This window comes from Boleophthalmus pectinirostris, unplaced genomic scaffold (genome assembly GCF_026225935.1).
Source record: "Boleophthalmus pectinirostris isolate CB_2022bp ecotype Guang Dong unplaced genomic scaffold, ASM2622593v1 HiC_scaffold_15, whole genome shotgun sequence".
Lineage (NCBI taxonomy): Eukaryota > Metazoa > Chordata > Actinopteri > Gobiiformes > Gobiidae > Boleophthalmus > Boleophthalmus pectinirostris.
Genome location: NW_026571070.1, coordinates 10,732,634 through 10,747,415, shown reverse-complemented (window position 1 = coordinate 10,747,415; position 14,782 = coordinate 10,732,634).

Genomic DNA, 14,782 nt, shown 5'->3' with positions numbered 1-14,782 from the left:
TTATTAAATGAGTATCGCCATTTCGCAGCAATCAAAACAACCGGCGTTTTCGACTGTAACTAAATCCTTAAAAACTTTGATTTCAAACTCATCTTTTTTTTTATTTCTTGTTTTTTTTTTTTTTTTTCGACAGTGACACTTTTCTAAAACAGTGAAAGAGACTGATTAGGTTGCAGGTTGCTTCAAAATATACCAGAATGTTGCTTTACGGTAACTACGATTACAATATTATTTTACGTCAACTCAGTAGTTTTTAGTCGTGATTTCTGATGCTTTTTTGTGATGTTTTGATTCCTTAGTGCGATGGACAACTTCTAAACACCTATAGCTTTCATTATAAAATTCACTTTTTCAAATTTTAATCTCTAAATTAAAACTATAGTAATAAATTCGACTTTCAAATAAGCAAAATGTCAATAGAGTGACCGTGAAACCTTAGACTGATGGCACAAAACTGATGCTTTTTTGTGATGTTTTGAATCTTTGGTGCGATGGACAACTTGTAAACAACTATATTTTTCATCATAACATTCGCTTTTTCAAATTTTAATCTCTAAAACTGGAATTTTAACACTATATTTTCATCTATTGTCATTTTTGTCACTTTTTCCCATTGACTTTTTCATTATAAAATTCGCTTTTTCAAACTTTTAATCTCTTAAATTCGAATTCTAACACTTTATATTCTCTTCTGTTGTCATTTTTGTCACTTTTTTCCATTGACCTTTTCATTATAAAACTCACTTTTTCAATTTTTATCTCTAAAACTCAAATTTTAACACTTGATATTCTCTTCTGTCATTGTTTTTGTCACTTTTTCCCATTGACCATCTCATTATAAAATTCGCTTTTTCACATTGTAATCTCTAAAACTCGAATTTGAACACTTTATATTCTCTTCTGTCATTGTTTTTGTCACTTTTTCCCATTGACCTTTTCATTATAAAACTTGCTTTTTCAATTTGAATCTATAAAACTCGAATTTGAACACTTTATATTCTCTTCTGTCATCATTTTTATCAATTTTTCCCATTGACCTTTCATTATAAAACTCGCTTTTTCTATTTTAATCTCTAAAACTCAAATTTTAACACTTTATATTCTCTTCTGTCGTCATTTTTGTCACTTTTTCCCATTGACCTTAAAGTAATCGTCCGTGTGGATTATTATTGTGTGCCATTTTATTTCTAATCCACGTGAAGCTCCAGATTATTTATAGATGATTAAAACTGTTCAATCTGATCTACAATCGTTTCACTTTTTCTTTTTGCTTTGTCTGATTACAATACTGCGAAATTGTTTTGGTCAGATTTTTTTGTCTCGTACAGTTAAAGCGGGACATTGTTCTCTCTAGCGCCGCATTGTGGACTTAAAACACACTGCAGTCCGTTCGTTTAGCGGCGATTGAGTATTGGCAGCTTTGTTCTATCAGTCTGACGTTATTGCTTTGAGACTTTTCACGGTCGCTCTATTGACATTTTGCTCGTTTGGACGTCTAATTCATTACGACGGTTTTAATTTAGAGCCAATGTGCGACGTAGTAACTGGAGTAAAACTGTACTTACTACTGTACGCGTATTGTAGTACTCGTTATATCAATTTTAAACTAGCGCATTGTTGTTGTTGGACCATTTTTTCTTTCTTTCTTACACTCCACATGTGATTATCTCAGAGTAGGTGTTAATTTGCATATCAGTTGTGAAGAAAAAAGGAGTGTTTACTGAATCTGATGTTATAGTCACATTATTATTATTATTATTATTATTAGTTTCTTGTCTTTTTATTGACCTTTGCGTTGCAACACTGTAATTTCCACATTACGGCACAAATAATGGTTTATCTGATCTTGTTTATCTTTATCTATCTGCAAAAAGTTGTATCTAAGAAAGGTGAAATAGCTTGAATTTTATATTGATTTGAGTAAATTTGACTTAAACTCATTAAGTTGAACAGTGTGTTTTGCTTTTTTCCCATTTTTAAGTACAGAAAGTGTAAAGATAATTTTACTTTCCAATTCAAATCTGATCAAAAATGTTTCTTCAACTTACTTTGACATAGGTTTTTGTAGTGTAGTTTCTATTTACTTGTACTTAATAATTTTATTTTGAAGTAACAGTATCATATTTTAAGTACAAAAACATACATTGGTATATATATTTTTACTTGCCAATTCAAAATTACTTTAAAAATGAACTATAACTTACCTAGGCATTACTTTTTGCAGTGTCATTTCTTTTTACTTGTACCTAATAATATTATTTTGAAGTATCAATATCATAATTTAAGTACAAAAAGTCTTCCATTGGTGTATATATTTTACTCACCATTTCAAATCTACTCTAAAAACAAACTAGAACTTACTATTACTTACTTTATTCTCTATTACTATTACTTTTTGCAGTGTCATTTCTTTTTACTTGTAACTAATATTATTATTTTGAAGCAAAATTGTCATATTTTAAGTACAAAAAGTCTTCCATTGATAGAAATTTTTATTTGCCAATTCAAATAAACAAATAAAAATAACTAACTTACCGAGGTACTACTTTTTGCAGTATAGATTCTTTTATTTGTACCTAATATTTTGAATTAACATCATATTTTAAGTACAAAAAGTCTGCGTTTGTTGATTTGAGTTAGTGAGTAAATATCCACCAAATAAAAAATAATTTGAGCTTACTTAGGTACAAGTAAAAAGAAACTACACTGCAAAAAGTAGTGCCTAATATTTTAGAGTAACATCATCGTTTAAGTACAAAAAGTGTGTCTTTAGTAAATATTTACTTGCCAGTTCAAATCAACAAATAAAAATAATTATACTTTACTTAGGAATTACTTTTTGCAGTATAGTTTCTTTTTACTTTTACCTAATATTTTGAAGTAGCATCATATTTTAAGTACAAAAAGTCTGCGTTTGTTGATTTGAATTAGTGAGTAAATATCCACCAAATGAAATTAATTTTAACTTACTTAGGAATTACTTTTTGCAATGTACTTTCTTTTTACTTTTACCTAATATTTTGATGTAACATCATATTTTAAATTCAGAAAGTCTGTGCTTGGTTGATATCTACTCGCTAATTCAAAACAACAAATGAAAATGATTATAATTTACCTTGGAGTTACTTTTTTGGCAGTGTAGTTTCTTTTTACTTGTACCTAATATTTTGAAGTAACATCATATATTAAGAACAAAATGTCTGTATTTGGTAAATATTTACTTGCAAAGTCAAATCAACAAATAAAAATGATTATAACTGACCTAGGAGTTACTGTTTTGTGGTGTAGTTTCTTTTACTTGTACCTAATATTCTGAAGTGACATCATAGTTAAAGTACAAAAAGTCTGTTTGTTGATTTGAATTAGTGTGAAAATATTTACGAAATAAAAATAATTACAGCTTATTTAGGTACTACTTTTTGCAATGTAGTTTCTTTTTTAATTATACATAATATTTTGAAGTAACAACCTACTTTAAGTACAAAAAGTAGAATTAATTGGTAAATATTTACTTGCCAGTTCAAATCAACATATAAAAATGATTATACTTTACCTAGGAATTACTTTTTGCAGTGTAGTTTTTTTACTTGTACCTAATATTTTGAAGTAATATCATATTTTAAGCACATAAAGTCTGTCTTTGGTCAATATTTACTTGCAAAGTCAAATCAACAAATAAAAATGATTAGAACATACCTAGGAGTTACTGTTTTTGGTGTAGTTTTTTTTTTTTTTTTTTTTTTTTTTTTACTTGTACCTATATTTTGAAGTAACATTATAGTTTAAGTAGAAAAAGTCAGCATTTTCTGATTTGAATTAGCAAGTAAATATCCACTAAATAAAAATACATTGAGCTTACTTAGGTAGTACTTTTTGCAGTGTAGTTTATTTTTACTTAATATTTTAAAGTAAAGTTGTGCCTAATATTTTAAAGTAAAGTTGTACCTAATATTTTAAAGTAAAGTTATACCTAATATTTTAAACTAAAGTATTAAGTATAAGTACAAAAACTCTGTCTTTAATAAATATTTACTTCGAATTCAAATCAACAACAACAACAACAACAAAAGATTATAACTTCTGTAGGAATTACTTTTTGCAGTGTAGTATCTTTTTACTTGTACCTAACATTTTAAAGTAAAGTTGTACCTAATATTTTAAAGTAAAGTATTAAATATAAGTACAAAAAAGCCTGTCTTTAATAAAAATTTACTTCCAAATCAAATAAAAAAAATATAAAAAACTTACTTAGGAATTACTTTTTGCATTGTATTTTCTTTTTATTTGTACTTCATATTATTATTTTGAAGTGACAGCGTCGTATCTGAGCGTATTTTCAGTCCACTACTTCCTGTTTAGAGACGCTGCTTTCCCCATTTGTCTTGGCGCCGTAAGTTGACTACATTTTGGCCTTTTATCTCTCGTATGCGTTTTTATGGACAAGAATAAGCAGTGAAAAGATTTATGGCGGAACATTATGTTTTTACAGCGCGCTTTGGCCTCTTCTGTGAGAGTGGAGCGTTCGGACCAGATAGGCGATCGGGGAATAGACCAAACGCTGTGTAATTTATGTAGCTATAACTTAGAACAGGGTCGAGAATGGGAGCGCACTGTTAAAAGGAGGAAGTAAAGGTGTGTAGGGAGTATTATTTTGGGCAAAAAATGGTCTGAAATTGAGTATCTGTCGGTGTTGACATGATTTTTTTCTTCCTTATTGACGCCGTTAGTAGAACTTTTTTATTTTTTTATGTAGGGTTAAGATCAGGAGTAAAATAGTCAAAGTGAAGGTGTGTAGGGAGTATTATTTTTGTTATACGCACTGCAAAAAATGATCAGTAATTGCTTATTTGTAGGTTTTGATCTCATGATTTTTTTTTTCTTCTATATAGATACCATTTGTAGGACTTAAAATGTATGTAGTTTTTCTTCTCTATTGGAAAGGGTTAATAATATGAGTTAAGAAGTTGAAGTAAAGGTGTGTAGGGAGTATTATTTTGGGTATACGCACTGCAAAAAATGGTCTGAAATTGAGTATCTGTCGGTGTTGACATGATTTTTTTCTTCCTTATTGACGCCATTAGTAGGACTTTTTTATTTTTTTTATGTAGGGTTAAGATCAGGAGTAAAATAGTCAAAGTGAAGGTGTGTAGGGAGTATTATTTTTGTTATACGCACTGCAAAAAATGATCAGTAATTGCTTATTTGTAGGTTTTGATCTCATGATTTTTTTTTTCTTCTATATAGATGCCATTTGTAGGACTTAAAATGTGTGTAGTTTTTCTTCTCTATTGGAAAGGGTTAATAATATGAGTTAAGAAGTTGAAGTAAAGATGTGTAGGGAGTATTATTTTTGTCATATGCACTGCAAAAAATGGTCTGAAATTGACTATTTGCAGGTTTTGATTGTATGATTTTTTTTTCTTCCTTATTGATGCCATTTGTAGGACTTTTTTATTTGTTTAATTTAGGGTTAAGATCAGGATTTATGGAGTTGAAGTAAAGGTGTGTAGGGAGTATTATTTTTGTCATATGCACTGCAAAAAAATGAATTTAAAAATCATGTCAACACTTACAAATAGTCAATTTTTTCTTCCTTATTGATGCCATTTGTAGGATTTTTTTTTTTTTTTTTAATGTAGGGTCAAGGTCAGGAGTAAAACAGTTGAAGTAAAGGTGTGTAGGGAGTATTATTTTTGTCATACACACTGCAAAAAAATTATCTGAAATTGACCATTTGTAGGTTCTGATCTCATGATATATATTTTTTTCTTCCTTTATTGATACCATTTGTAGGACTTATTTATTTGTTTAATTTAGGGTTAAGATAAGGAGTAAAGGTGTGTAGGGAGTATTATTTTGTTATACACACTGCAAAAAATGATCAGAAATTGCTTATTTGTAGGTTTGTTTGTTTATTTTCTTCTATATAGACACCATTTGTAGGACTTAAAATGTGTATAGTTTTTCTTCTCTCTTGGAAAGGGTTAATAATAGGTGTTAAGGAGTTGAAATAAAACTGTGTAGGGAGTATTAGTTTTGTCATATACACTGCAAAAAACTGATCTTAAATTGACTGTTCATAAGTTTTGATCATGTTGTTTTTCTTTCTTACTGATTTGCTGGACTTTTGATCCTTAAGAAGAGTGAGTTTTCAATTTGTATAATGTTTCTTCTTCTCCCTTGAAAAGGATTAATAATAAGAATTAAGAAGTTGAAGTAAATGTGTGTAGGGAGTATTATTTTGTCATATACACTGCAAAAAAAAAATCTTAAATTGACAATTGGTAGGTTTTGATCACGTGACATTTTTCATCCTTATTGACGCTATTTGTAAGACTTTTGAACTTATTATAATTTTTCTTCTGTCCTGGAAAAGAGTTACGATCAGGAGTAAAGTTAGTAGAGTTATTGTCATATTCACTGCAAAAACGGCTCTTAAATTGTGTGTTTCAATCATATTTATGTTTCTTTTCTACCTTATTCAAGCCATTTGTTGGTCTTTTGATGATCCCTAAAAGTATTGAGTTTTGCAGTTGTGTAACTTTACTTCTTTTTTATTTAGAAAAGAGTTACAAATGCGAATCAGGGAGTTGAAGTAACATAAAGTTCAATGTTATGTATTATTATTGTCATGTGCACTGCAAAAAACTGCTCTGAAATGGACGATTTACAGGTTTTGATCAAATTTTTTCTTGCTTATTGACACCATTTGTAGGACTTTTAATAGTTGTAAAGATAGAATATTTCATTTTGAATTATTAACATCATGTTTTACTTCAAAAAGATCAATGTATGTTACAATTACTTAACTTGACTGAGTATTTTGAACAAGCTAAAATACTGTAAACCTATGGATTATGGTCACTGTTCAGTACTGATATTTGTTTTTAATTGACTAGTATCTGACTATGGATTTTTTTTTTTTTTTTTTATTCCAAGCATAATTGTCTGCAGGTGGAGTACAAAAATAAATAAATAAAGTCAACATAACTCAGAAAATCTTGTTACACTGATTAATAATGTTGCTTTAAATCTATATCGAGCCATGAAGTATTTTTTTAATGTTACTACTATTATTATATTATACTATTTGAGTAAAAATAGCTTGAAACAAAATACAAGCATTTCTAAATTTAAATTGTCTTATATGTTATGTTTTTTAGTGTCACCTGGTCTTAAAAAAAACTTTCCTTGATAATTACCTTAGCACCAAACCGAGTATTTTCTAGCATTTGTTCCAGCTTGTTTTTATCACTGAAGCATAATTAATCCAGGAGTCCCTTTTCCTTATTTTGTCAAATTGAGTTTGAGGTTTGAAGTTTAATTAATTTTGCGATCCTGGCTGAGATTCCCCGGGTCACATTCGCGGAGCAGGTGAATCCGTCTCTTTCTTTTTTTTTCTTTTTTTTTCCGGAGGAGTTTTGCTGATTTGGAGAATTGGAGATGGGGTTTCTGGGGCCTTTGTTGCCGACTGCGTTTGGGATAGAAAAGTGTCGTTTTATCTTCTTCTCTTATCTCCTGTTTGACCGAGCCCAGTTTCAACATTTAAATAAACATCAAGACAAATGAGATGTTTGAATGTGTAATGTCTTAAGTTATCTGCTGGAAGATGTTAGGAGCTTTAAGATTCTATAGAAAATGATTCAAGTTTCTGGTTTTATAGGCCTCTTACTCTACTGAAAATGATTCATTACAATTATGTGTTAATAGATATATTGCATAAAGCTGCAACATGTAACTTTTCTCATGCTGCTTGTCTCCATGGAGATATTTTTGCTTTGTTTCTATTATTCCACAGTATCTGTCCTGTATTTATTTCATTACTGACGCTTTTATTGCTCAAAATAACGTTGAAAAACATGCATTTTTACTGTGAACGTGGTCGCCTTTCCACAGATCGAACATGTAACTGTGTAAAGGTTTAATGCCATACTGCGGGACATTCCTAGCCAGGCTGGTGCCACCTAGTGCCTCCGCTCAATTTTATTTCTCTCCAGCGACTAGATCAGGAATCAGAATATTCTAGAGCAGGTGTGTCAAACTCAAATTCACAGAGGCCAAAATTAAAAACTAAGACAAAGTCGTGGGCCAAAGTAAATGTTGATTGAAAATTTTCAACAGCATCTTCAGGCTTTCTCTTCTTTCAAGATTTGTAATGTTAAACCTTTTCTTATTAAAATAAATGTTTAATAATAGTTGTGGTTAAACATTGAATCCAGAACTATCATGATGTAAAATAATAAACAATTTTTAAATAAATAATGTCTCTATAGTCTATCTGTAGCCGATGGGTCAGCTCTAATACATTATAATAATATTTGATATGATCTCACGGGCCAAACATAGTTATATCTCAGGCCAAATTTGGACCCCGGGCCTGAGTTTGACATGTTTGACAATAGACGATTCGCAAAAACTCCAAAAGTGCGAGTTCGGGTACCAGCCAATCAGCAAAGAGTCATAGATTCTGTGTTGTCAACGATTCCCGAGATCGAGGATTTAAAGCCTTAACAAAGAGAATGTTTGGTGAATTTTATCATCGGGAAAGACGTTATTGTCCTTTTTCCTACGGGATTTGGGAAAAGCTTAATATACCATTTAGCCCCGTTAGTGGCGCATTACAAATGACCAAATAGCAGCGATTGGTTAAATGAAAAAAGTACCCACCTACCGTCAAGTGAACGAATTCTAACACTGTGAGGTCAGACGGTTTCTACAAAGTGAAACCGGCTGATGAATCAGGCTAGGACATTCCAGGCAACACAATAAGATCATGGAGAGCATCATTTAGTAAACCTTCCACTCGAAAAATCACACAATTGCACCTTTAAATAGCGTTTTTTAAGATGCTTTGCAAATCAAATTCTTAAAAAAACCTCTGGACTTTAAAAGCTGAATCAGAAGACTTGGAATTTTATGTACATTATGCAAATACAAATACAAATTATTTTACTTTTTTTGATGTCAAATGAGCTACAACCACTTTACGTCTCTAGAAATAAAAATGTCATAATGTTTAAAGAAAAAAGTTAATAGTTTCTTAGTGTTTTATCGCCATATTAACATTAAAACTACTATTTATGCTTCAAATTAGTGGCACCTCCTCCTTATAAACCTCATTGAATTTAATTTCTTTTACTTGTCAGTATATTTTTGTGCGTTACGGAGAGTACAGAGCGAGAGTACGAGGAGGAGAGCTCACTGCAGTATTCCAGGTCCATTGTACGTGTTAAACCATGACGTATCTCCCCTGCACTGGCCTACATTTACTGTCATTAATAAAGTCCAGCACAGAGCAAAAGAGGAAGAGGAGGAGGAGAAAGAGGAGGAGGAGGAGAGTGAGGAAGAGCGCACCTTTTCTGGGCAGATTGAACATCGCGCGTGCCTCTTGGTTTTCACGATGTGGGTTTGTTCACAGTGGGACCAAAGATAGAGAGAGAGAGATACAGTAGATAGAGCGACAAAGCAGAGTGCAATTAAGCGTTGTGTTTTTAGTTACATATAGAGCAGCATAATAAAAAAAATAAAAAGTTATTATTATTATGTTTATTTATTTCGGACAGTAATACATAGAACATAAATAAAAAAAAAAAACAAAAAACTAAATAATAAAAAAAGACAAAAACGTAAATACATAGATATAACACAAAAAGTAACTATTTCTATTCTATAATAACAGGCAAAATAAATGTTACGCAGAATTTTCCTTGTGTCCGAAAAAGGAGTGGGAGGAAGTAAATACTTATTTAACCCCACCCCTTTTTTCTACAGTCCCAAATTAACGAAGAACAAATACAGACTTCTCATTTCCTGTACATTATAAGCAATAATTGCACAGTACCTCCATTGCATTACAATCTAACAGACAACAACAAATATATGTATATTATGTACACAGATATAATATATACATACCTACATACACATCACATACCCATGCATACCTATATATATATACATATATACACCCATATACATACACATACATATACATGCACACATATACCCTAAGCACTCATTTCTTCCGCACAGTATTTTGAAATAATACATTTTTTAATTGCCCTTTTGAATACATGTATATTCGAACAAAGTTTTAATTCTATTTTCAAGTTGTTCCATAATTTCACACCACAAACAGAGACACAAACACTTTTTCTTGTCGTTCGAGCACGAGGCAATTTAAAATTCAAAACGCCTCTTAAGTTATAGTTTGTTTCCCTTTCACAAAAAAGTAGTTGAAGATTTTTTGGTAAGTGCTTATTTTTAGCTTTATACATGACTTGTGCAGTTTGGTACAGAATCAAATCATTCAGTTTGAGTAATTTGGCATGAATAAACAGTGGATTAGTGTGGTCATGAAATTTGACATTATAAATAATTCTTATAGCTTTTTTTTGAAGTTTTATCAATGGTTCTATTGCAGTTTTATAGTTATTGCCCCAAATTTCTGCACAGTCTGTTAAATATGGTAAAACCAGTGAACAATAAAGTGTGTGTAGTGCTCTGTGATCTAAGACATACTTTGCTTTGTTTAATACTGCAATACTTTTTGATATTTTATTATGTATATATTGGATGTGTGTTATAATTATTTTTTGGACAAATTTTCCAGTTCTGATCACATTTGCAATATTATTTTGTTTAAATTACGGGCGACAGTAGCTCATAAAACAGAAAACATCACTGACTGAACGGTCAAATCCACAGACCCACAGGTTGGCAGTGCGATTCCAGCTCCCACAGATGAACGCTGGTGTTGTGTCCTTGGGCAAGACACTTAAAGGTTGTATAGAGGATTTTTTTAAGGGAAGAGAAATACAGCGACAGTCCTTTTTTCAAATGTTGTGCATGCGTGACACCACCTTCCTCCTTCACAGCTCCCTCTGTAGAAACATCTCCTCCCGCCTCCTGACTTTAGAAATCACGCTTGTTTACATCCAGTGTGCGTTCAGAATTACTGTTGAAGTTTCCTGTCTAGAAGTAATTTAATGACCGATGCGTCAGTTTTTAGACTCTCCGTCTGCTTCGTTCACGCAATCGCTGGAAGGGATCTCCCAGAATCACCTCAGTTTGTCTTCGCTCCTTTTCTCCTTCTCTTCTTCTTCTTTCAGCGACCTCAAAAACTGACTTTCTTTTGCGGCGAACTGGTCGTGGATTCTCGTCCGCCATCGCGACAAACTTAGTGCGAAATTGCGAGGAAGCGACAGTTTAAAAAACCCGCTAAGAACCGCCGCATAAACCACGTAATCCCAGCGCGCCGACGAGTCAGTTACACTAGAAACGTAAGAAGTTTGATTGACAACCTAACAGCCAATAGAAAATGAGGGAGCCTCGTTTTCTATTGGCTGATGTTTATCTGGCCTCAACAAGTCCACAGTTGATGGATTTTCATTCTTTTTTTTTTTTGGTCATCATAATTATAAGGCTGCTGCATCTCTGTAATGGTGTTTTAAACTTTCACTGACAATTTGAAACAAAAAAAAAATCCTCCATACAACCTTTAACCCAGTGGCTGAGTGGTTCCTTGTTGTGCTTTGAGTGCCATTTACCATTTCATTATGATTCTGTGAACAATTTCAGTAACATTCACATTTGGGAGAAGATTGGAATATGAACTGATGAACTAAAACAAGAATCTCATACATTTCCGATCATGTTTGTAGAGGATCTGAGCGACAGGTACAACTACATTTCTCTATAAAAACATTTAGTTTCATTCTATTCTAAAAATGATTAAATTTGCGATAACTGATAACTGCGCCAACTCAAATTCTGATTTTAACTAGGGACGGGCATTCGATGAAATTTTCTTAATCGATCGTCGGGAGAATTAACGATCAATTATCGATTAATCATTAACGTTTTTATATTAAAATTATCATCATTATTATTACTATCTGCACTACTAATCTGCAGAAATAAATTCAACTTTACGACATATAAACCGTAACGACTCTAGAGCCACATCAGCCTGTTTGACATTATAATGTTTTTAATCCAGTTTTGCGCAACTCTCACAGAAACGAAACTTAAAACTAATTTGCATAAACTAAGCAAAGATAAAACTACAGCTCTTGTGTCGCTGATGCGGTTCAATTTCTGTCATATTAAAAGACATGATTCAGTGGAATACAGGTTAGTGTGACCAGATTTGCGTTTGTCAAAACCAGGACACCGTACGGGGGGAGGGAGGTGGGGACTCGTCATCAACATTGCGCGACTCTCACCTGGTAAAACTTTTTCCCCACTGGACACTGAAACATATGTGCTGCTTTATACACTGTGCACATGGACTCACACTTGTCCTGAACGCAACGGAAAGCGTGGAATTTCTTGTACAAATCATTGTTAAATACACATTTGTGCTTCGGCACGTTGCAGACTGACCGAATGTTTGTGTCTCGCTCCTTCTGATGCAGAGAGACACATGTACAGACCCCTGTTTGGTCACGATACACACAGCAACCTACATTCGGTTTGTCGATTAAAATTAACGTAATCGATGAAATTCTTAATGATCAATTATCGATTAATCGACTAATCATGCCCATCCCTAATTTTAACCCTTCCAGACCGATGGTATCGTATATGATACCTGGGAATGTTTTATATAACCGTGCACAACTTTGCAACCATAAAAGATAGAAACTTACTTTTTTTTTTCCCTTGAGAAGAGGAGACCTGCGGCTTTCCAAACATATTTATACCGGAAAACCAGGATGGAGAGACAAACACATGAGCTTCATCCATTTTGATTGGCCCAAATTTTGCCAAAGAGTGTAGTGAGTCAAAACAGTCGACTGCTCTGAGCATCTGTGTTCGTAATAAATGAAAAAGACGCTTTAAGTGCAGTTATTTCTCTCATGAATGGCAAATTAAGCATCTTGGTCTGAGTAATTGCTTATCCCTTGCTATTGTTGTTTAAAAGGTTTATTTCAGTCAAAATGCACATGTAATAAACACCATGGAATTGCAGGAAGCGATGTGGCTTTAGTTTATTTTACTTACAGACTTGATATTTTGCACTTTTGTAGCAAAGGCCCTAAATTAAATTATTTTATATGTCTAAAAAGGTGTTTGTACATGTGTGAAGAGTGTGAATTTTCTGCGTTTTGTTTCCTTTTTCATTTGTATTTCTGGTCCTGTAGCTTTTATTACAGCAGCAGATTGTGAAATAACAGTTTGTACTGAAAAAAAACACTATGTATAACACTTCATTAGGGGGTAAAAGGGGGAGTTTTAATAGCAAAATTAAGAAAAAAAATCCCGGCGAGGACAAATGTGCTTAAATTGCCCTTCGGTCTGGAAGGGTTAATTTGATTTTGATAGACTATGCAGCCATAGATACATCAAATAACGATAATATTCCAATTTTTGTTTTAGAAATATGGAAACAATTTAAAAGAGCTTTTTTTTTTTTCAGGTCTAAAAAAGTACTTAAAATGGTGCCTTTAAACAGGAAGCTGAAACCCATGAACACACTAAAATACTCAATCTGGAAGAGGTGTCTTGCCCAAGGACACATGACAGTATAGATAGTAGTAGTTTATTCGGTCATTTTGCAGCACTACAAAACAAAACGTAGACTACAACCCCATGGATCATGACTGAAAGGGTTTAAACTGAAGTAAAAAAGTACTTATAACACCAAAAACTATTAAACAATGACACAATTCTAAGAAAGAAAAGCAACGTATGAACAGCAAGTTTGCATTTATAGTTTCACTTACGACTTACTGTATATACAAGACAAAATATGAATTAAAACAAACTAAATTTAATGCATAATTCATTCATTCCAGAGCTCTATATCTTTCAAAACATACACCCTTGAGATTAGTGGCTGCTCTTTCTGTCCATATTTAGTTTTATTGTCATTATTGTATTGTAATTTTCATGTCAAATATGCGGTATTTTCATTCACATTAAATAAGGCGAACCCCAAGCTGCATGACGACATCACCGAAGCGGTCGCCGTGGTTACCGTTTTGTTTACTGTGAGGATGAGTCAGAGGAGGAACAGGCGGCGCATTGTTTAAAGTCTGTGTTTAGTCATTCACACTTTCACCGGCACTTTCGCAGATCACAAACAAACAGCGTCTTTTTCTTGTTCTTTCACCAACTGCCAACTTCATACTTAATACAATAATAAGTCATTAACGTTTGTGTTTTAATATTTTAAAGTTTCAGCTTTGAGTTTACCGCTTTTAGACTATATTTTACATTTCATACATCTTCACATTTGTCATTATTATTTGCATGATAGCCTTGGCAATTACAAACAAATATATTCATGCAAGTCACTATGTTTACATACACAGAGACGTCAGAGAAACGCTAAACAATTTAATTCAAATCATCTTTGACCCAGGGACAGGAAACACGTCTGTCCTTTTCTTTCAACTGGATATTCTTGTCTTGTTCTGCTGTTTTGATTCTTGGACCGATCAGATTCAAATAGTCGTCAATCATCGTCGAACTCAATTCAGGCCACATCAACACTAGTATGTATTTGATTCGTTTTCGTTGCGGATGCAGTGTTCGTCCACACTAATCCGACTGAAAACAGCTTCAGAGGCGGTGCCGCCAGCTCCCACGAATTCATCTGAGTACGGACCTGATCTGACACTGTGTGGACGCCTGAAAACGCTGATGTAGGTCTATGCGCCACGAAGTAATTCACCGCCTAAACGCTAAGAGGCTAGAATATATGTCTATTCATATATGCGGTCTATGTGCATGACCTGCAGACGTATAATCTCTGAAAACTTTAACATGAACC